Here is a 25,190-nt window from a genome sequence, read left to right on the forward strand (position 1 = left end):
GCAATAAACAACTAGAAATTGAAATTAAACTTTGCCATTAATAACTGTTTAAAGCCTGAAATATTTATAGATAAATCTTTAAAAACATACGAGGCCTAAGCCTTGAAAAACTACAATCCAGCACTGAGAGAAATTTAAGCAGACATAAATATATAAAGAGATAACATGTTCATGGATCATTAGAATCAATATTTTTAGAATGCTAACTTCTCCAAGTTAATTTAATTCAATCTCAATCAAAATCTTAAAAGGCTTTTGGTAGAAATTGGGACAGTGATTCTTAAAAAAGTATATAGAAATGCAAAGCATCTAGACTAGCCAAACCAATTTTGAAATAGAAATACAAAGCATAATCTAACCTGAACTCCTGTATCACATTTGGTTCCATTTCTCTAGTTCCTTTTCATTTAGAACAATCTTCCTACTTTTCCCCCATAGCAGTGATTTTTCAAGGAGCCCAGGTAGTTGTCCTTTAGAATTTCCTGTATTTTGGATTTGCCTTTTTGCTTCTTCTTAGTGTTGTTTAACTTGTTCCTCTGTCTCCTTTATTTCTGTAACTTGAACTGTACTTCATATTGAATTAGTTACAAGTCAGACAATGCCAGGTGGTCCCCCATTAGTGATAATTGCTTAAAGTGGTGTCTGAAACATCACTCCACTATGAAAGCACATCTTTTCCTTTGAAACAGTAAAGATTCTGTGATATTTTGGCCCCATACAAAGTTTTGTTCCTGGTCTTTTTCATGACTCAGTAATTGACTGAGTCAATTACTTAGAGAAACATGATTTTTTAATTCCTTCCTAGTACATTTGTTAGCTGTCATTCTTCTGTAAAAAAAGGAGCTTTATGGCCCCCTTTTTGGTATTACTGTGGACATGAATTTTTATTCAGTGCGTGAAAATCAAATGCATGCATTATTTTTTATTTTTTTTATTTTTTTTTTTTTTTACTTTATTTATTTATTTATTTATTTTTGGCTGTGCTGGGTCTTCGGTTCGTGCGAGGGCTTTCTCTAGTTAACGGCAAGTGGGGGCCACTCTTCATCGCGGTGCGGGGACCGCTCTTCATCGCGGTGCGCGGGCCTCTCACCATCGCGGCCCCTCCCGTCGCGGGGCACAGGCTCCAGACGCGCAGGCTCAGCAGTTGTGGCCCACGGGCCCAGCTGCTCCGCGGCATGTGGGATCTTCCCAGACCAGGGCATTATTTTTTAGATGCTTAAATTATTCTAACTTTGGCCAATAGGAGCCTTTTCAAACTGGCTCCTATTTCTTTTTACATGAACTCATTGGTCTTTAAGCATTTCCTTACTGTCTGGCGAAAGATATCCCTGGGTCATCTTAGGATTTTCCTATATCAGTCCTGGAATCACCATTTCTCCATGGAATTCTGGTTCCTCTTTAGAGTGAATAATATTTAGAACCCAGGATCCAGATGCTATGTATGTTTATTGCTACTAGGATGTCATTGCTTTTGAGGCTTTTCAGTGGAAAGAGCAAGGAAATATATATTTTTTTAATCATAAGATCATGTGAATAATTCTAATTCAGTTACGATAGTAAAATTTTTCTTAACTTTTACTTTATATTTCTGTTTTCTCTTTGAGAATTTTGATTCTTATTAATACTATTATTTTACATGAACTTATGTTTTAAATATATTTGTGTTATCTTATTACATGTGTGTATAATAATTTCATAGTGGCAATAGCAGCATCACTACTAACACAAAACCTACTGAGTGAAATTTAAGATTTCTTTGCTTCTGTCCCACCAAGGATGTATATAGTCAGAGTATGGTGTTTTAAAAAATTACTTTGGTGAATTCTTCTGTATATGGTTATATTATTAATTTAATATACTATTAGGTTTATTTGTTTATATTTGTGTTCAATTTTAGGATTTAAATTTTTTTAGGTTTTGAACATGAAAAACATAGTTCAAAAGCCAACACTATGGAAAAAGTTATACTCTGAGAAATCTGACTTCTAATTGTCCCTATTCCCTTTACTTTATTCCTACCCACCCACTAATATAACCACCATCATTATCTGTTTAGTCCTCTTGTGTCTTTTTTTTGATAAAAGTAAACAAGTATGTATGTAAAAATGTATGTGTCTATGTGTATGTGAAACACAGAAAGGCACGTATTTCTTTTTTTTACACACACATTACTTTTTCCTTTTCTTTCCTCATTTAACACATATGCTAAATAGGCTAGAAATTGTCCCATATTAGTTCGTAGAGATATTTCTTATTTTTTAGAGTGCATAGTTCTCCACTTTATAGATGTGCTTCCCAAGGAGTTTCCTTAGGCTCTCCTAACCATTCAGACTCAAGAGACCCTCAGTCTACTTGGAAGGTTAAAGGACAGGAATCCCAGCTCAGCAGAAATCCACACCACCGTCCCTGCTGGTGACAGCCCACAAGGCAGTGCAGAGCTCTTCTTCCTGAGTGACACGCCCCAGGCATAAGGAAATGAGATTCACAGCAGACAGGGTGAGAGTAGGGATGGGGGAGGTCCTCCTGTGGGGAGGACCTTGTCTCTCACAGGAGCCAGTATCTCTTGTAACATTTCCATAGGCATAGTTTTCAGGGTCCCCACAAGGCATAAGCCTAGTTATAAAAGTCACCATCCTCAGTGAAGATATTCATAATTTATTTACAATTGCCCCCAATCCAGATGCAGTGTACCAGTCAGGGGTCATTTTTATCAGAGACAATAATGTTGGGATATAGTTGATGTTCTACGTTTACCCAGTTGCTAGGAGTACAGTGCTGGGCACTGAGGCAAAAATTAAATCCTCTTGCAGAAGGGAACAGGGCTTGGCTAACGCTTTACCACAGACTGTATCACAGTTTATTCAGCCAGACCCCTCCTCCGTGGACATTTTGGTTGTTTCCAGTCTCGTATAACTATAAATTACATTGTATTGTCTAACCACGTGCAGGTGGTGCTTTTTCATGTTTATACAGATGAATCTTCACAGCAGATTCTTGGAAGTGGGATTGGTTAGACCAAAGGATAAATTCATATGTATTTTGTTATTGTCAAATTCCCCACCATAAAGGTTGAGCAATTTTGTTTTCCCTTCAATAATATATGGAAAGTAGCTCTTTCTCCACAGCTTTTCTGACAGCATGTGTTGTCAAGCTTTTGATTTATAAATCCAATATTTGAAAAATGGTGCATTAATATAATATAATTTGTATTTATTTGGTTATGTATAAGGTTAAATTTTGCTCTCTTAAGCTGAAGTGCAATTATAAATTTCTTTTTAGTGAACCATCTGTATACATCTTTTGTCCATCTTTTATTAGGTTTTTGGTCATTTTCTTTTTTTTTTTCTGGACATATTAGAATTCATCTTTATTATAATTGTTGGATATATATTATAGAACATTACTTTAGAACAATGTGGGTGCAATGAAAAGTGTATCAAATTAATAATATTTCATATGCTGAGTCCATTTTATATTTTGGTTTTAATCTAAATTTTTCTAGATTGAGTCAATGCTACTTTAAAAAATAAACTGCCTGTAAAGAATACAAATTATAGTCATTATCATGATTTGTTTTAAAAACAGGTCATTACACCTTAAGTAAGTTTCATCTGAAGGAAATCAACTACAATTGAAAAAGCAAAAGAAAGTATTGAGAAAACAATCTAAGTGTGATATTAGTAGATATATTTTACTTCTGAATATAGATAAATGTCAAATGAATTATCTTTTTAAAGTATAAACTTTTATGGGATTATTTCAATTAAAAAAAAACAGCTTCAGCTGTTAGCACAAAATCTAATAGCATTTATTGACATGCACTGAGTTGGAAAAATAAGATATTATAGTGAAATGAAAAGTGCACACATTTGATTCAATTTCAAGACAGTTGTATATTGCCCAAGCTAACCTTTGTTTTGTAGAAAGAAATAATCAGATTAACAATGAAGCCACTCCCCAATCTCAGAAAGTGAAGCAGAAAATGAAATTTAAGAAAAAGAAACTGTGTTACTTTGCAATTATCTACCTCAGCTTTAATTTTGCCTTACAACACACAGTTTAATTTTCAAGATATACAATGTAATCTCACTTATTAATACTTGTGTTGCTATTTCTTTTGGTAGCAACTTGACATATGGGCCTACTAGCACAGTGCAGCAACAAGGATATAGGACTTAAATCCAACACATTTTTTTGCCCAGAATAATTAGTTCAGTGTTTGCCCCTGAGCCAGCAATGCATTTTACAGTGATTACTTTCCTAGGAGTCCAACAAATTTTTGCGGTAAGAATGGATCAGACAAAAGTTATATTAACTTATCTCTAATAAAGGCTTTAAATATTTGGAGAAAATGTTAATCGTTGTGTCGCACATCCAAGATGATGATAAATTATTCACAATAAATTGATTGCAGTAGGTGCTGCAAAATAAAGACAATTTTCTTCCAATAAAAGCTCATCTAACCAGATTTACTTATCTTCTCAACTTTTTCTATAAAAGCATTTGATGGCCATGTATCCAGACTGTGACAAGATGCTGATTTTATGGACAATCACAGATAATTCATTTTTGTATATTTACCACCTAGCACAGTGACTGGCCCACGCTACATTCTCAGTAAAAGTACTGAACTGGCTGGAAATGTGCGTGAATTCTGTGTAACAAGAACTAAACAAAATTATGCTCTTAGGACATTATGCTGGAGTCAATGTTAAATAAAATAAGATGGGGTGGGGTGGGAATATTCTCATATATTGCATGTGTGAGTAAATATTTATACATATTTCCTGATGGCAGTTTAACAAGATTTTTTAAAAGACTTAAAAATGTGCATACACTTTGATCTAACATTCTCTTTTCTAGAAATTAATCCCAAGAAAAGTATTTAGGGTGCACACAAAGATTTGCATTTTTTTTTGAAGCTTAAATGTGAAGTATTGATATATTTTTTAACATCGTTATTGGAGTATAATTGCTTTACAATGGTGTGTTAGTTTCTGCTTTACAACAAAGTGAATCAGCTATACATATACATATATCCCCATATCTCCTCTCGCTTGCGTCTCCCTCCCACCCTCCCTATCCCACCCCTCTAGGTGGTCACAAAGCACCGAGCTGATCTCCCTGTGCTATGCGGCTGCTTCCCACTAGCTATCTATTTTACATTTGGTAGTGCATATATGTCCATGCCACTCTCTCACTTCGTCCCAGCTTCTCGTTCCCCCTCCCTGTGTCCTCAAGTCCATTCTCTATGTCTGCGTCTTTATTCCTGTCCTGCCCTAGGTTCTTCAGACCATTTTTATTTTTTTTAGATAACATATATATGTGTTAGCATACAGTATTTGTTTTTCTCTTTCTGACTTACTTCACTCTGTGTGACAGACTCTAGGTTCATCCACCTCACTACAAATAACTCAATTTCGTTTCTTTTTATGGCTAATATTCCATTGTATATATGTGCCACATCTTCTTTATCCATTCATCTGTCGGTGGACGACACTTAGGTTGCTTCCATGTCCTGGCTATTGTAAATAGTGCTGCAATGAACATTGTGGTACATGACTCTTTTTGAATTATGGTTTTCTCAGGGTATACACCCAGTAGTGGGATTGCTGGGTCATATGGTAGTTGTATTTTTAGTTTTTTAAGGAACCTCCATACTGTTCTCCATAGTGGCTGTATCAATTTACACTCCCACCAACAGTGCAAGAGGGTTCCCTTTTCTCCACACCCTCTCCAGCATTTATTGTTTGTAGATTTGTTGAGGATGGCCATTCTGACTGGTGTGATGTGTTGATTTGCATTTCTCTAATGTTAGTGATGTTGAGCATCCTTTCATGTGTTTGTTGGCAATCTGTATATCTTCTTTGGAGAAATGTCTATTTAGGTCTTCTTCCCAGTTTTGGATTGGGTTGTTTGTTTTCTGATATTGAGCTGCATGAGCTGCTTGTAAATTTTGGAGATTAATCCTTTGTCAGTTGCTTCATTTGCCAATATTTTCTCCCATTCTGAGGGTTGTCTTTTTGTCTAGTTTATGGTTTCCTTTGCTATGCAAAAGCTTTTAAGTTTCCTTAGGTCCCATTTGTTTACTTTTGTTTTTATCTCCATTTCTCTAGGAAGTGGGTCAAAAAGGATCTTGCTGTTGTTTATGTCATAGAGTGTTCTGCCTGTGTTTTCCTCTAAGTTTTATAGTGTCTGGCCTTACATTTATGTCTTTAATCCATTTTGAGTTTATTTTTGTGTATGATGTTAGGGAGTGTTCTAATTTCATTCTTTTACATGTAGCTGTCCAGTTTTCCCAGAACCACTTATTGAAGAGACTGTCTTTTCTCCATTGTATATTCTTGCCACCTTTATCAAAAATAAGGTGACTATAGGTGTGTGGGTTTATCTCTGGGCTTCCTATCCTGTTCCATTGATCTATATTTGTGTTTTTGCACCAGTACCATACTCTCTTGATTACTGTAGCTTTGTAGTATAGTCTGAAGTCTAGGAGCCTGATTCCTCCAGCTCCGTTTCTCTTTCTCAAGATTGCTTTGGCTATCCAGAGTCTTTTGTGTTTCCATACAAACTGTGAAATTTTTTGTTCTAGTTCTGTCAAAAATGCCATTGGTAGTTTGATAGGGATTGCATTGAATCTGTAGATTGCTTTGGGGAGTATAGTCATTTTCACAATATTGATTCTTCCAATCCAAGAACATGGTATATCTCTCCATCTGTTTGTATCATCTTTAATTTTTTTCATCAGTGTCTTATAGTTTTCTGCATACAGGTCTTTTGTCTCCTTAGGTAGGTTTATTCCTAGGTATTTTATTCTTTTTGTTGCAATGGTAAATGGGAGTGTTTCCTTAATTTCTCTTTCAGATTTTTCATCATTAGTATGTGGGAATGCAAGAGATTTCTGTACATTAGTTTTGTATCCTACTACTTTATCAAATTCATTCATTAGCTCTAGTAGTTTTCTGGTAGCATCTTTAGGATTCTCTATGTATAGTATCATGTCATCTGCAGACAGTGACAGCTTTACTTCTTCTTTTCCGATTTGGAATCCTTTTATTTCTTTTTCTTCTCTGTTTGCTGTGGCTAAAATTTCCAAAACTACGTTGAATAATGGTGGTGAGAGTGGACAACCTTTTCTTGTTCCTGATCTTAGACGAAATGGTTTCAGCTTTTCACCATTGAGGACGATGTTGGCTGTGGGATTGTCATATATGGCCTTTATTATGTTGAGGTAAGTTCCCTCTCTGCCTACTTTCTGGAGGGTTTTTTTCATAAATGGGCATTGAATTTTGTCAAAAGCTTTCTCTGCATCTATTGAGATGATCATATGGTTTTTCTCCTTCAATTTGTTAATATGGTGTATCACATTGATTGATTTGCGTATATTGAAGAATCCTTGCATTCCTGGGATAAACCCCACTTGATCATGGTGTATGATCCTTTTAATGTGCTGTTGGATTCTGTTTGCTAGTATTTTGTTGAGGATTTTTGCATCTATGTTCATCAGTGATATTGGTCTGTAGTTTTCTTTTTTTGTGACATCTTTGTCTTGTTTTGGTATCAGGGTGATGGTGGCCTCGTAGAGTGAGTTTGGGAGTGTTCCTCCCTCTGCTATACTTTGGAAGAGTTTGAGAAGAATAAATGTTAGCTCTTCTCTAAATGTTTGATAGAATTCGCCTGTGAAGCCATCTGGTCCTGGGCTTTTGTTTGTTGGAAGAGTTTTAATCAGAGTCTCAATTTCAGTGCTTGTGACTGGTCTGTTTATATTTTCTATTTCTTCCTGGTTCAGTCTCAGAAGTTTGTGCTTTTCTAAGAATGTGTCCATTTCTTCCAGGTTGTCCATTTTATTGGCATAGAGTTGCTTGTAGTAATCTCTCATTATCCTTTGTATTTCTGCAGTGTCAGTTGTTACTTCTCTTTTTCATTTCTAATTCTATTGATTTGAGTCTTCTCCCTTTTTTTTTGATGAGTCTAGCTAATGGTTTATCAATTTTGTTTACTTCTCAAAGAACCAACTTTTAGTTTTATTGATCTTTGCTATTGTTTCCTTCGTTTCTTTTTCATTTATTTCTGATCTGATCTTTATGATTTCTTTCCTTCTGCTAACTTTGGGATTTTTTTGTTCTTCTTTCTCTTATTGCTTTAGGTGTAAGGTTACGTTGTTTATCTGAGATGTTTCTTGTTTCTTGAGGTAGGATTGTATTGCTATAAACTTCCCTCTTAGAACTGCTTTTGCTGCATCCCATAGGTTTTGGATCGTTGTGTTTTCATTGTCATTTGTTTCTAGGTATTTTTTAATTTCCTCTTTGATTTTTTCAGTGAACTCTTGGTTATTTAGTAGTGTATTGTTTAGCCTCCTTGTGTTTGTATTTTTTACAGATTTTTTCTTGTAATTGATATCTAGTCTCATAGCATTGTGGTTGGAAAAGATACTTGATTCAATTTCACTTTTCTTAAATTTACCAAGGCTTGATTTGTGACCCAGGGTATGATCTATCCTGGAGAATGTTCCATGAGCACTTGAGAAGAAAGTGTATTCTGTTGTTTTTGGATGGAATGTCCTATGAATATCAATTCAGTCCATCTTGTTTAATGTATCATTTAAAGCTTGTGTTTCCTTAATTTCATTTTGGATGATCTGTCCATTGGTGAAAGTGGGGTGTTAAAGTCCCCTACTATGATTATGTTACTGTCGATTTCCCCTTTTATGGCTGTTAGCATTTGCCTTATGTATTGAGGTGCTCCTATGTTGGGCTCATAAATATTTACAGTTGTTATACCTTCTTCTTGGATTGATCCCTTGATCATTATGTAGTGTCCTTCTTTGTCTCTTATAATAATCTTTATTTTTAAAGTCTATTTTGTCTGATATGAGAATTGCTACTTCAGCTTTCTTTTGATTTCCATTTGCATGGAATATCTTTTTCCATCCCCTCACTTTCAGTCTGTATGTGTCCCTAGGTCTGAAGTGGGTCTCTTGTAGACAGCATATATACGGATCTTGTTTTTGTATCCATTAATCCAGTCTGTGTCTTTGGTTGGAGCATTTAATCTATTCACATTTAAGGTAATTATCAATATATATGTTCCTATTACCATTTTCTTAATTGTTTTGGGTTTGTTATTGTAGGTCTTTTCCTTCTCTTGTGTTTCCTGCCTAGAGAAGTTCCTTTAGCATTTGCTGTAAAGCTGGTTTGGTGGTGCTGAATTCTCTTAGCGTTTGCTTGTCTGTAAAGGTTTTAATTTCTCCATCAAATCTGAATGAGATCCCTGCTGGCTAGAGTAAACTTGGTTGTAGGTTTTTCCCTTTCATCACTTTAAATATGTCCTGCCACTCCTTCATTTTCTTCTTTTTAAAAGAGCTTTTTATTTATCTGGAAACTAATCCTTTAAGCTATAAATTAAAATATTTTCTCCCACTTTGTCATTTGTCCATTGATTATGCTTATGATGGTGGTCTTTTTGTTTTGTTTTGTTGTTTTGCTTCACAAAGTCTTTTATTTTTTCTAAAATTTGATCATGGTTTGTAAGACTTTCCCTTCTTCCATGTTATAAAGGAATTCACCTATGTTTTCTTGTAATACTTGTATATTTTCAATTTTTGCATTTATGTCTGGAATATATTTAGAGTAGATTCTGATATGTAGTTTGAAGATTTAATTCATTTTATCTCTCTCCAAATGGTGATTCATTTCTTCTAATCCTATTTAAAAGAATCCTTTTCACTTTTATTCTATATTAAATTTCAATTTTTTTCTCTGTAAATGGGATCAATTTTGACTTAGTTTACCTGTGAATGCCAAATAAGAATGAACTTTTACAAAATAACAAGTCAAATTATTTTCAGTTTATTTAAAGCTAAGTTACCTAATTTGATTTATGTAAATCTTTGTAAATACAGCACAGTATAAAATGTGTGAATTTATTTATGTTGTTACTTACTCATCATTTTGTAAATTCATCTAGTTGAAATAATCAGCCCAATTTTGCTCTCTCTTCTGATCAGCCTCCAGGGAGGGCTGCTCATGGTTTCATGCTGAATTGCACTAACAGGGGAGCAGATGATGATCTCTGCCTCACGAAGCTTTTTTTCTTAATAGTGTATTTCAAAAGTAAATCTCAAAGAATAGATTTTAGTTCCTTTCCTAACCTGAGGTTTCCATACGAAAGGCAATCAATCAGTCAATGAACAATCTATCTTTGATACAAACCATGGATGGCTGTATGTACAAAAATCCTTTTTAAAATACTACCAGTGCAATTAATGGTGAGACTAAAGATTGCTGACAACATCTAATTAACTAAGCCTAAGGGGGAATTTCTAATAAACTGCATCCTGTTTATAACATCTATATACCTGGCAACTAGGAAGGCAGCCTTTTTCCTGCCAATTACAGAATTAAGGAGACATTTTTTTTTTCATTCTACTCCACGGTCATTTCAATATTGTTACTAGAGAACTTCAAATATTTCTGACATCCGTTCTGCTTTAACGGGGAGTTTTATTGTGAGGAAGCTGTTGAAAATGAGCAGTGTTCTTAACATATTTTATGTTACTAGTTGAAAAAATAGGCGTAGAGCCAAACACAATGAAAGGGATGTATTATTAGGAGAAATGCTACTCCTGTTGAATTAATTTTGTCTATGTGTTAAAACTCAGAAACACTGACTTGGGAGCAACAGAACACTGCTGACTTTTGGCTGTGCTGGCTGTGTGTGAATGAACAGCCAGGAGTAAATTGTTACACAATAAGCCACAGAAAACACTATCAGTTTTGGAAATGTAAGGAATTGTGTAAATTTGTCTTATACATAGAGGCAGCTCATTTCTTGAGGATAGCAGAGTTCATTTCCTCCTCAAAAGTTTTTTTAATGCTGAAAAAAATGCCTTCTTTGTTTATTTCAAGAATGACATGAAACACTTATCTTAATAGTCGCAAAATACATCTGAATTCTAGCACACCTCTTAAGGTATATCCAAGTTTCGTTGCCATCTTATATTAGGTCAGGGTATCATACTTAGCAACAATAAGTAAAGATAAGAACTCCTTTCAGTACATTCTGTTATCAATCAATCAGTACACAGAATACACATGAAAATAGGCCAACAGAGCAATCCTCACCTCTGGATAGCCATCATTTGCCCAATATCATCTCCCAACAAAGCTAGTTTTGACATTTGGTACAGACAGTAAGTGATAGAACATCACTACCCAATGTGTGGCCACATGCGACCCATGCGCTGATTTGCAAAACATTTCTTATTGCTTCACAACAAAGTAAGTAATGAAATGGAGAGGAAGCATCTAGAAATGTTCACAGCAATTTGACAGAGTAATTTTATGTCTATTAAATCTAATAGTAAAAACTAATTGGGGCTTGTACATTGCTTTTTTTTCAATTTATTATTTATTTTTTTTATATTTGACCAAAGTATTGCTCCAAGGCTGATTGGAAATTTAAAAATGAAGAACAAACAAAAAAACACCCTGGTCCTTTACCATCAAGTGTGAGAGTCACTCTTCTGAACCAGAGGATTAGTGAGCTGGGAAAGTGTCATAGATGAAGTAGGAATTATGATGGCAATCTGGCTAGCTAATGATACTTGACTACCTACTATTGTGTCTATCATTGTGCTTAGTTTCTTTCTCTCTCTCTCTCTTCCCCTATATATATGTATATATATATCAATGTACATATGTGAATACATGTTACATATGTATACATATACCTTATAATGTATATAAGTGTATATATATACAGCACCATATATATACACATATATGTATATATCTGTGTATAGAGAGAGTATTTAATATCTTCACTATAACCCTGAACTTTGAAGTCGATATTTATCATGCCCATTTGACCTGATTATGTCCTGGATATTACTGCCAATGTCCACTTCTCCCCCTAGAGTTATTCTTTGTTAAAAATTAAACCAACAGAGTTTCTTTCATTACCAACATTCTTCCACGAATTTATGAGGATGGAGAATAATTATGGTTCCCCACCGCCCCCCCCCCAAAAATAAAACCTGTTATTTCTTATCTCTTTTCTGTATTTCGGAGGGTACTTGGTGGGCAGCTGGGAATAGCCGTGTCAGGGGCTCCTGGGGAGAGCCTTTATTCCTTCATCATTGTACTCAGCCTTTCTAATAGCTGCTGCCCACTCTTCCTGGAATGAGTAAAAATGTTTTGCTGTGTGAATGAAGAGAGCTGATTGAATTGATTCCATCACTGGTGCACTTCCTGGAGATTGGTGTGTTTATTTAAAAAAAAAAAAAAAAGGCTGAACTGGTATGAACTTTATAACAGGCACCAGTTTGCTGAAATTACATTAAAGGCAAAGTGAAGGGAAGTAATTATTTTGATTAAATAGATACAATGTGCTGAAGGGAAAGATGACCATAACCCTCTTTGACAAATTTTCACCTTGAGTAGAACATGGGCTTTTAAACAGTTTACTGGTTACCTGATTGTCTCTTTACATGTTCTTTTAAAGATGTCTATGAGTATAAGACAAAATATACAGAATGTAGCTTTGGAAAGAATAGATAATATACTACCTCATATGCTGCATATGTCTGAGGAGTTGGCATAGTAGAGCTGTAGTTCCATATAGACGTGTTATGAAATGCAACAGAGAATCAGAGATAACCCACACTGGCTTAGTTGTAGAAAAAGATTTGAATAACATACAGGGATACGACATTAAACACAAACATAAATGGGATATATTTTGTATGCTTTAGATCCTTTTGGGGATGCTTCCACATGGCATTATTCTCTTTATTCCCATATAACGTGTTTATATAAACAGTGCTCTATGTTGAATTTCCATAGCAATTATCCCTGCTTGTGTAACTATCTTAAATAATTACATGAATAATTACTATTAGGAGAAACAGTCTCTGGCACACCCTTTTTCCAAACGTTGTGATTTTGTTTTCTCTACTAAATTCTTTTTCTATTCACATTTTAAGTCTTTTTTTTTTCTTTCCTTATGTTAACTTGCTTATCTTCTTTATGTGAATTGAAATAATGAGCATGTCTGCTCTCTGCAAAGCAGTTTGATGAATCTCAAAATGAGTATGTCACAGAGAAGAAAGTGCTATCAGTACTTTCCTAAGTAAACACATTATGACTCCATATTAATCACTGGTATTTTCTAGAATGGCACAATGACAGTAATAGACTATGCTAAGGAGTCTCATTGTCACCAGGCAGTGTTTATGACAAAATTGCTCTTACTGTAGTGTAGTTTTGGTCCCATTTCTGAAACATTTACCTTAAGCTAATGCTGCTGTTCTAAACTAAAGCAAAGCCTGAATGAATCAGGTAAGAATGGGATTTTTAAAAGTGCTACTTTATCTGTATTGGTCTTCTAGACTTTCTGAAATTACCAAGTGATTGAATAACCTTCCCCTTCATTTTAACTGTGCGACTCTGGCCTCTGTCGGAGCATCTATCTACTCACTCCTGCTAGAAAAGCCTTCTCTTTCTCTGTTTCACTCATTTAACAAGTATTGACTGACCTCACTGGTTCTCAAGCTTATATATGTGGTGAAATTCCTGGAAAATATGGTGCTTTTTACCACCTATCATTTTGATGATATTAGCATCAAAATAGCTAAATTTTACATTTATGTATGGAATTAAATACTGGCTTATATTAGATTCCAAAATACACAAACATGAGTAGGTACCAACATTTTAAGAAGAAACAAAAGGGGGATAAACTTTATGAGAGAAATTTCTCCTCATTAAATTAACACTTTCCCTCAGAGCAAAGTAGAGGGTTGTTTCTATGACCTGCTCCAGCTCACAGAATATCAGTTCTTAGTGGAATCTTAATTGAAACACATAAGTATTATTTCATGTGTATCAAAAGTACCAAGGTAAATGGCCCAGACTCTGCCCTCAAAGAGCTCACAGTCTTGTAGGAAAAACTCACAAATGGCAAAGCTATAAAACAATATGGAATTACAGGTCAGAGAAGGTCAAGCAGTGCCGGGCACCTTCCCACAGGCTGGAAGGGTCTGCAAAGATTGCCGCAAGGAAGCATCTCCACCAGCTGCTGGGGATACCAAAACAGGTGAGACTGTTTACGATGTCAGAGTCCGGTTCTAATATAAACAGGCTTGTACACAATCGCAGCTCAAAGTGGAAGGCACGCAGTACTGTGTGACGCTGAGCGGGTACACCTATTTCTTCCCAAGTGGGAAGAAAGGAGACAGAGAGAGGACGACAAGTGAATGAGCCTGACAGCGGAGCAGTTCAACAAGCCTTCTGCGGCCTTTCCTTCCACCGGGTGCTTCCCTAGAATACACGGTGTCTTTCCAACTCTCATGAATATACCTTCTCTACACACTGATCACGATGCCTCAAGTTCACGACTTAGCGTGGCCTGAACCGGCTTTAATGTGTATATCCATCACTTGTAAGTCCGTATTGTTTTGTATTGTTAAAATGCAAAATCAGATCCATTACATCTGAGGTGGGACTTGACATCCTCATTCCTAACAACCTCCCTGGGAATGTGAGGCTTCTGGTCTACAGCCCACACTTTGAATGGCAAGGGCCCAAGTTTTAACTCTTCATATGAGAACCTTGGCAATTGCCAAGTAAATCTATCATCTTTGCCGTTATATTTTAAAACGCATCATACAATTCTGAAGAAAATCATCAGGTATTTTTTTGTAAATAAATATGAAGACAGGAGTTTGTCTAGAGGTGATAATAATAGGAACGATGATTGTGATTGTGATTACAGATTATTGAGTGCTGTTCCCCTGGCACGCTGCTAAAGTTAGTAGTTATAATAGCAATAGATATGTTTTCTATCCTTACAACTACTGAGTGAAGTAAGTATCGCTCCCCATTTGACACACTGAGGCAGACGTTAAGTAACTTAATGCCATGTAGCCAGTACAAGGCAGCCCTTTGTGACTCCAGTCCAGATCTCTCTTACTGCAAAGCCACTACACTCTTAAAAGCATGGTCAAAAGAAGAAAATAGGAAGTTGATAGAAGTGCAGAATCACAAGAGTAGAAATTTCTGTGGAATGGAAATGGCTGAATCTTCTGGGGACAAAAATTAGCAGCTGAACTGCACAAGGTGCCCTTTTCAAACAGCCCTGTCAAATAATGCTTTTCAGCATGTCCGATAGATGCTCATGAGCCGAAACAGGAAGAGGACTGACATGGCTGTGATTCTGTACTTTAATGAGAGAGGAAAGCACAGGAGGAATGGTTTTTTAGTCTTTTTATATATTTATATGTTATGATACATATTTATGTGTTTATAAATATGTATGAAAATATCATGAACATGGAGAATCGCTGACTCAACATAATGTGGCATTTTTAGCAAGCTTCGTGTATAACCAAGGAAAAGGAACTGCTGGCACGTATTCACTGATGGAACCAGATTCTAACTACCAAAGGAGCGGACCGAGTCCTATTTTTAGTAATTACTTTCTCTTAATGCACGAAGAGTTTACTTCTTGAATTTTTCATAGTTTAATGTAATCATAAAATGGTGGTTTTTGAAAAAAGCACACTAAAAACTATCCCTCTCCCCCCCCCCAACAAAAAAAAAAAGGAAAACTGGTTTGGATGCCACTCTTTTTAGATGAACAAGTCACGAGACAGGAAGTGACACTGAAAGCTTGCTCCGTTACATAGATATATGCTGGCTTAGCTGAAGCAAGGTAGTTATCAGAAATTTTAAATTGAGGAGTGGGTTGTTTTCCTTCACAGGGAAAATGCATCACAACTAAGAATAAATATCGGTACATGGCGAATTGCTTCCTTGTCCATCCCAGTGCTAAAAAGGGCCTCACAAATTTGGCTTATTTAGCAAATACCTTTTGGGGGCTAAACACTGAATCAACAACTATATGACAAAACTGAATGCTTTCACTAAACATGACAAAATGGCTACAATTATAATGAAGTGTGATTGTGGGGTAGGAGTTGATCGTGGATACTGTGAGTCACTTGAGACTCAGTTCATTTACATGTGATAAAAATTGCAGTGTTAGTGGTGAAATGAAAATCCAAACCATTAGTCTTCTTTCTTCACTGAATAAGCCTTTGTGTAGATCCCTGAGCTAGGAAGAGCCTAACCAATGGACACAAAAACTGTATAACCCACACTATAAGAAGTGAAATGAGCTCTCAGCAGGAAGAAAGAGCGGAAATCTTCAACATCTGTAGCCTGAAAACATTGTACCACACCAACTTTTGGGCGACATCATGAACAATGCTCTCCGGCATTACCTTGAGAGAGCTGTCACTATTAAGTACTTACTGTATGTACAAGGATTTTTTCCAAGTATTTTACATGTTCAGTCCACTTAGTAATGGTGTACTGATGTGTCCTATTATAATCAATAATTATCTGCAGATAAGGACACTGAGACACAAAGAGATTAAATAACTAACCAAAGGACATCCAGTTGATGATAGAGGCAAGATCTGGACACAGCCCAACTCCAGAAGTTGTTTAATCACCATATTGTAGTGCAGCTTGGCGGTGGGGATGGAGGATATTGTCATTGGTGTATTTCTAAGTTTGAGTTCTAGAAATATTGTTACACCAAGAGTGAGATGATAAATCACTAATATTGAGTGCAGAGTCAGTTCTTTTGCAATTCAGCCTAATTTTCCAAAATTGGTAATCTCACAGGAGCAGCATCTTGACCATTAAGAAAGATGTAGGAATATCCTTTTTCTTCTAAAGTTAGGATATGTAAAATAATTAGTCTTGTGTTTATGCATGAATATATCAAAATACCAAGCAAATTTTCTGTGGGTTTCTAAGATAAAGTATGAATGTTTCATCTAAGATAAAATGTAAATATTCACATTACAGTGGGCCATTCAGGCTTCAATTCTCTAGACTTCCTGAATATGAGTTTACCCCCATCCTCTGTGAAAGATGCTTTGGGAAAAGACATGGAGCACTGTTGAAACTTAATAATGTGTCTTAGAGCTATAAGAATTTGTATGCAAATCTTCCATATTTCTGCCTTAGGCAACTTCCAAAACTTCCCAAATTTCTGCCTTGGGAAAATAGATATTTTTAATAATCAGAGAAATCATTCATACTCACCATCATCAATACTCAAAATTTATTGTGCATCTAATATTTTGTATTGAGGTATAGTTGATGTACAATATCATGAGCATCTACTGACAGAAAACATTGCTAAATTCCAGGAAAACCAATATATGAGAAATATATTTTTTATCTCCTTCCCCATTAGAGTTTTACAATCCACTTGGGAAACAATATGTAAACAAAAAAGATGAAGAAGAATACCAGGAAATACTCAAGGATTGACAATATCATCAACAAGAGTACAAATTGAAAACAAAACAGGGATTCCTCATCTCCCTCCCAACTGTATTTTGAAGAGAGTTCTCAGCTTGGGCAGCCCATTTTAAGAACAGTAACTTCAGAACTAAGAACAGTTTTCTCAGTCTAACCATCCATGTAAATTTAAGACCCCTGTAGATCAACCTCTTTCAGAATGTCCAGCCTTGGCTTGAATGCTCAAGAAAGCTTGACTTGATACTAACCTCACAGGTAAATTAAGATCTTACCTGAGTATCGGACAGACTTTCTATTTGTGAAAGCAAAACTCTCTCAGTTGCTTCTGCTTATCAATCCATCTTCTAACATTTGGGATCTTACAAAGCAGATTGACATTCTCTTCTACTTGGTATCACTTCAAATGCTAGATAATTATGATTCTGATTACATGAATCTCCTTTAAACACTTCTGTTCTAAGAGTAGTATTCTTATGAGATTTTCTTTTTAGCTTTTTTTTTTAACTCTCCTTCTAGTTTTCTGAGCAAATTTCATTTTTCTTCTTAAATTATGGGGGCCAAAATTGAACATAATAATTTAACCAGCCCAGAGAAGACCTATCACCAGTTTGTTTTAGAAAACATGTTTTTATTAATGCATTCTAAATTTCCATTAACTATTTTGTTTACATCATACTGTTGATTAGTACTGAATTTATTGTCCAGTAAATCACCTAGATATGCTCCTATTAAGCCATGTTTCTCCCATCCTAGTCTTCTGCAGTTTTTTAAAATCTAAGTTCATATCCTTATATTTATCCTTTTAAATTTCATCTTGTTTTATTTGGCTCACTGCTCAAACTGTAAAGATTTTTTTTAATTGAGATATAATTGACGTATAACATTGTAAATTTAAGGTGTACAATGTGTTGATCAGATACATTTATATATTGCAATATGATTACCTCCGTAGTGTTAGCTGACACCTCTGTCCCATCACATAATTATCATTTCTTTTTTTTGTGGTAAGAATATTTAAGATCAAGTCTCTTAGCAACTTCAAGATATGCAATGCAGTAGTGTTAACTATAATCACAATGCCATGCATTAGCTCTCCAGAACTTATTCATCCTCTTACTTCAAGTTTGTACCCTTTGACCAACATCCCCCCAATTCACCCACACCCCAGTTTCTGGTAACTATGATTCTACTCTCTGTTTTTATGAATTCAGCTTTTTTGGATTCTACATATAAGTGATATCATACAGTATTTGTCTTTCTCTGTCTGCCTTATCACATTTAACATAATGCCCTCAAGGTTCATCCATGTTGTCGAAAATGGCAAGCTGTCCTTCTTTCTCATGGCTGAATAATATTCCAGTGTGTGTGTGTGTGTGTGTGTGTGTGTGTGTGTGTGTGTTTGTATGTGAGACACCTTCTTTATCCATACTTCCGTTGATGGACAGCTAGGTTGTTTCCATATCCTGGCTTTCGTGAATAATGCTTCAATAAACATGGGAGTGCAAATATCTTTTTCTTTTTTTTTTAACATCTTTATTGGAGTATAATTGCTTTACAATGTGGTGTTAATTTCTGCTGTATAACAAAGTGAATCAGATATACATATACATGTATCCCCATATCCCCTCCCTCTTGTGTCTCCCTCCCACCCTCCCTATCCCACACCTCTAAGTGGTCACAAAGCAACGAAGTGAGAGAGTGGCATTGACATATATACACTACCAAATATCTTTTTGATATCATGTTTTAATTTCCTTTGGACATATACTTAGAGATGAGATTGCTGGATCATATGGTAGTTATATTTTTAATTTTTTGAAGAACCTCCATACTGTTTTCTATAGTGGCTGAACCAATTTACATTCCTACCAATACTGCACAGTCATTCCCTTTTCTCCACATTTTTGGACAACACATTATCTCTCGTCTTTTTTTGATGACAGCCATTCTAACAAGTGTGAGGTGATATCTCATTATGGTTTAGATTTGCATTTCCCTGATGATCAGTGATGTTGAGCATCTTTCCATCTGTTTGGTGGACATTTATGTGTCTTCTTTGGAAAAATGTCTCTTCAGTTCCTCTGCTAATTTTTTAACCAGATTGTTTGTCTTTTTGTTATTCAGTGGTATGAGTTCTTTGTGTATTTTGGAAATTAACCTCTTATTCGATATGTGGTTTGCAAATATTTCCCCCATTCTGTAGACTGACTTTTCATTTTGTCTATTTTTTTCTTTTGATGTGCAGAAGCTTTTTAGTTTGATGTAGTTCTGCATGCTGATTCTTGCTTTTGTTGCATAAAGATGGTTTTGATCATTGCATCCGATCCTGAAAAAAGGGAAGAAGCAACATGGGGTAAAATTGTACACAACTGGAAGTGAGATCAGAATTTTCTCTTCATTTCTTGGAAGATACAATTAATTCACAACAGAAGGAAAGCCCTCTCTGATCACTGTCTCGTATAAAGCTATATTGCATGTGTGTGTGCATGTGTGTGTGTGTTTGTGTGTAGAAAAATATATGTATAAGTACAAAAGATGATTAAAAAATACTCCTGCATCCAGTACCCCAATTGAACAAATATTAGTGTTTTGTTTTGCCTCAGATTTTTTAAAAAATTATCAGATAAAGTTAAAATCCTGTCTCCTCCAATCACATTCCCATCATAATTCCCCAGTATCAACCAAAGTCATGGATCTTGTTCATGAATTTTTATCACTTTGCTGTATATATTACCCAGAAAAAAAACACGATTTATATTTTGTATACTTATGAAAATTTTGTTAATGATACAGACTGTATCTAATTATTTGCAGCTATTTTTTCCATTCAACATTTTTTTACAGTCTTCCCAAATTGTTTCATATAGATTTAAATTATTCATTTTAAGTGCTGTTTTATGTATCACCATACAGTGTCATCACCATTTTGTATTCATTCCTGAAAAGATGAAAATATAGATTGTTTCTAATTTAAGGTAATAAAAATACTGTAATTAGTGTCTTCATATGCATATGAAGACACTAATTACAGTATTTTTATTACCTTATACACTTTCAAAGTATAAACATGAAAGTGGAATTTGTTATAAGTTACGTATATCGTTAACTACATTGTTACATAGTCAGTGTTACTCTTCAAAATGATTGTATGAGAGCTTTTCATTACCCAAGTTCTCTCCCCAAATTGGTATTGTGTGACTTTTTACCTGTCGGAAATTTGGATATGAAATAATTTTTTTATTTGAATTTCCCTAGTCACTAGTTTTGACCATCTATTCATCTAATCTGGGGTATTTGTATTTTCCTCTTCTGTAGACTGCCTGCACATTTCCTTTGCCTATTTTTCTATTAAGTTATTTGTATTTTTAAACTGTGATGTGTTATGTATATGCTATAGATATTAGTCCTCTGTATTTTCCAGTCTGGTTCTCATTTTTTTACTTTATGTTCTTTTATTTGTTCAAAGGTTTTTGATAAATTAGCTGTATCAAAAATCATCTTTTCCCTTTTGCCTTGGTTTTGTAAGAAATCCTTTTCCTTCTCTGAATCTATTAGTGCTTTCTTCTATATATTTTTTCCCCCAATAATCAGATTACATTTATTTTTAAAAACATTTTAAAATTGAAGTATAGTTGATTTACAGTAGTGTGTTAGATTCTATTGTACAGAATGATTCAGTTATACAGTGATTCAGTTATACATATACATTCAGTTATACAGTGATTCAGTTATACATGTACATATATTCTTTTTCATACTCTTTTTCATTATAGGTTATTACGAGATATTGAATATAGTTCCCTGTGCAATACAGTAGGACCTAGTTGTTTATCTATTTTATATATAGTTTGTACCTGCTAATTCCAAACTCCTAATGTATCACCCCCCCTTTCCCCTTTGGTAACCGTAAGTTTGTTTTCTACGTCTGTGAGTCTCTTTCTGTTTTGTAAACAAGTCCATTTGTATCATATTTTAAATACCACATATAAGTGATATCATATGATTTTTGTCTTTCTCTGTCTGACTTACTTCACTTAGTATGATAATCTCTAGGTTCATCCATGTTGCTGAAAATGGTGTTGTTACATTCGTTTTTACGGCTGAGTAGTATTCCATTGTACATATATACCACATCTTTATCCATTCATCTGTTGATGGACATTTAGGTTGATTCCATGTCTTAGCTATTGTAAATAGTGCTGCTATGAATATTGGGGTGCATGTATCTTTTCAAATTAGAGTTTTGTCCAGATATATGCCCAGGAGTGGGATTGCTGGATCATATGGTAACTCTATTTTTAGTTTTTTAAGGAACCTCCATACTGTTCTCCATAGTGGCTGTACCAATTACATTCCTACCAGCAGTGTAGAAGGGTTCCCTTCTCTCCACACCCTCTCCAGCATATATTGTTTGTGGACTTTTTAATGATGGTCATTCTGACTGGTGTGAGGTGATACCTCACTGTAGCTTTGATTTGCATTTTTCTAATGCAAATTAGATAATTAGCAATAATGAACATCATTTCATGTGCCTATTGGCCATCTGTATGTCTTCTTTAGAGAACTGCTTATTTAGGTCTTCTGCCCATTTTTCGATTGTGTTGTTTGTTTTTTTGTTGTTTAGTTGTATGAGCTGTTTGTATATTTTGGAAGTTAAGCTCTTGTTGGTCGCATCATTTGCAAATATTTTCTCCCATTCTGTAGGTTGTCTTTTCGTTTTGTTTATGGTTTCCTTTGCTGTGCAAAAGCTTATAAGTTTGATTAGGTCCCATTTGTTCATTTTTGTGTTTATTTCTATTGCCTTGGGAGACCGACCTAAGAAAACATCGCTATGATTTATGTCAGAGAATGTTTTGCCTATGTTCTCTTCCAGGAGTTTTATGGTGTCCTGTCTTCTATTTAAGTCTTTAAGCCATTTCGAGTTTATTTTTGTGTATAGTGTGAGAGTGTTCTAACTTCATTGATTTACATGCATCTTTCCAGCTTTCCCACCACCACTTGGTGAAGAGACTGTCTTTTCTCCATTATATTCTTGCCTTCTTTGTTGAGGATTAATTGACCTTAGGTGTGTGGCTTTATTTCTGGGCTCTCTATTCTGTCCCATTGATCCATATGTCTGTTTTTGTGCCAGTGCCATACTGTTTTGATTACTGTAGCTTTGTAGTATTGTCTGAAGTCTGGGAGGGTTATGCCTCCAGCTTTGTTCTTTTTCCTCAGGACCGCTTTGGCAATTCTAGGTCTTTTGTGATTCCTTATAAATTTTAGGATTATTTGTTTTAGTTCTGTGAAAAATGTCATGGGCAATTTGATAGGGATCACATTAAATCTGTAGATTGCTTTGGGTAGTATGACCATTTTAACAATATTAATTCTTGCAATCCAAGATCATGGGATAGTTTTCCATTTCTTTAAATCATCTTCAATTTCCTTTATCAATGTTTTATAGTTCTCAGCATATAAGTTTTTCACCTATTTGGTCAGATTTATTCCTAAGTATTTTTTTTTTTTTGATGTGATTTTAAAAGGGATTGTTTTTTACTTTCCCTTTCTAATATTTCATTGTTAGTGTAAAGAAATGCAACAGATTTCTGTGTGTTAATCTTGTATGCTGATACCTTGCTGAATTCATTTATTAGTTCTAGTAGTTTTTGTGTGGAGTCTTTAGGGTTTTCTATATATAGTATCATGTCATCTGCATATAATGATAATTTTACCTCTTCCCTTCCAGTCTGGATAACTTTTATTTCTTTTTCTTGTCTGACTGCTGTGCTATTCTGCTGTCAGTGCTTGTTACTCCTCTGTGGGTAATTCAGCTTATATCTTTATTTTGGAGTTCTGTGGTTCTATTTTTATGTATATATGTGTGGATTTACTTTTATTTTATAAATCCTGCTGAGCATGTGGTATGCTCCTTCAATGTAAGGCTTTTGTTTGTTTTTTCCTTCCAATTCTGGAAAGTTTCCAGCCAGATTCCTTGAAAATACTTCCCGTTAATATTCTCTGTTAATACTCTCCTGATGATGAAAATCTTGTTGGACACATAGGGGAGTCTTTCAATGTTACTGCTATGCTTGTCTCAATTCCCTTTTTTATGTTTCATCTTTTTATCTCTTTTCACTGGATTCTGGGTACAGTCCTTGACACTTATTCTCTTGGGGGTGGATTTGGGAAGATATTATTCCATCTGAATCTTTTTAATGGCTATGTGTTTTGTTTCTATATTTTCCATTTTTCATTCTGTCTATTCTTGTTTCATTTTTGCCTATATTTGTTCTTATAATTTCTTGTTCTCCTATATGAACAGTTTTTTCCTTTATCACATTGTTTATATTAAACATATATTTATTACACTAATTTTGGATGATTCTGTTATTTGCATTTGCTCAGGAGTATATTCATTTCATGATTGTTGAGTTGGCTTTCTGATTTTAGTGTTAATTGGATTTTTTGCTTTCAGGCAACACACTGAGTAAGAGGTGTATTTCTCACTCTCACTCTTTATAATGCTTCTCAGTTGTCTCCACTAGCCCCCCAAGACCTTCAGTCCCAAAGTACCTCTTTCATTGGCATCTCAGGATTTCCTCCCATCAAGGAATGGCTTTGGAGACATCCTTGGCCCAGTCACAGAACCTGTGGGCTGCTTGGCTTAGGTCAGGTTTCATTGGCTCTCTATGCATCCTCTCTCTCCTGAAGCTAGGTACCATTGATGGTACAGATAGTTTTTTTAGCAACTTTTTATGAGTGGCAAAAACCCAGCCGCTGATTTTATTCAGGTAAAACTCCGGTCTGAACTCTGGTCTCCCACTACTCATGGTGGAGCATTTTTTACCCCACTAGAGTTTGGAACCTTTGCACCTTTCTGTTCCCATACCTGAATTACAAAATTACTGTGACTTTACCCCCATTTATCTACCATTGTGGTTTTGTCATCTGTTTCTGGTCTAAAGAGATGTTTATCTTATTGTTAAGAATACAGTATTTTTTAAAGTATCTATCATTGTATTCAGAACTGAAAATGTATTTTTTAAAGCATGAGCTCACAATGCCAAAAAAGCTCAAAGTACTTTATGTTTTTAACAAGTATTGTTCTCAGTCACACATATGACAATATATATGTGTGATTTACATACATTGCATATTTGTGAAAATATTATTCAGTAGAATTCATTCCTTTTTCTAAAAGTTCATGCTAAATTTTATATTAGTCTACTAAATAAAATTTTATTTTTTTATCATCGACTAACTCCTAGATCAGTGTTGGTCTTATAAATCTGTAGCAACTCACTTGGCTGCATTTGTAAAGTCACAGGTAGGGCAGCCTGCACCTCAGTATTTTTCTTATCTGCCATGATATATAAATTCCACCAAAATGATTCTCCTGGATTTGATAACTTTTTAGTCTTGCCACGGTTATCTACTAAATGAAAATAAATTTTGAGCAGTGCAGGACAAGGAGGTGATGCCTTTGCTACAGGGACACCTAACACAGAGTAAGGCATTTTGCCCATATTATCAGGAGAACCCCTGGACGGTGAGCCAGAGTACCAAAAAGGAGATTGTATGTTTTAAAAGGAGATGAGAGAGGACCAAAAACAAACTGTTCTTCACCATGTTATAGAGTTAGAAACCTTGCAGCAATGATTTGTAAAGCTCAAATAATAGCAGAGAAATGAGTTATTCATACCCCCATAACCATTTAAAGGTGTTCATAAAGGCAAGCAGGTGTAATCATCCTTGAGTACAGAAGGAAGTTAAAAATAAATTTTCAAACCTTATCATATTTACCTTGCCAACTGATTCTGATTACGTGGCAACACTTACCAAGATTGTATGTAGCAGATAATGGTC

The 25,190-nt window shown here is 35.0% G+C and overlaps 1 protein-coding gene across 2 annotated transcripts in view; it reads left to right on the forward strand.

Moving 5' to 3' along the window:
- Nucleotides 1-25,190, forward strand: part of RGS17 (regulator of G protein signaling 17) — a 96,942-nt gene that overhangs the window by 42,092 nt on the left and 29,660 nt on the right. The gene's annotated exons all lie outside the window — the stretch shown is intronic.

The sequence above is a fragment of the Balaenoptera musculus genome, chromosome 12 (genome assembly GCF_009873245.2).
Source record: "Balaenoptera musculus isolate JJ_BM4_2016_0621 chromosome 12, mBalMus1.pri.v3, whole genome shotgun sequence".
Lineage (NCBI taxonomy): Eukaryota > Metazoa > Chordata > Mammalia > Artiodactyla > Balaenopteridae > Balaenoptera > Balaenoptera musculus.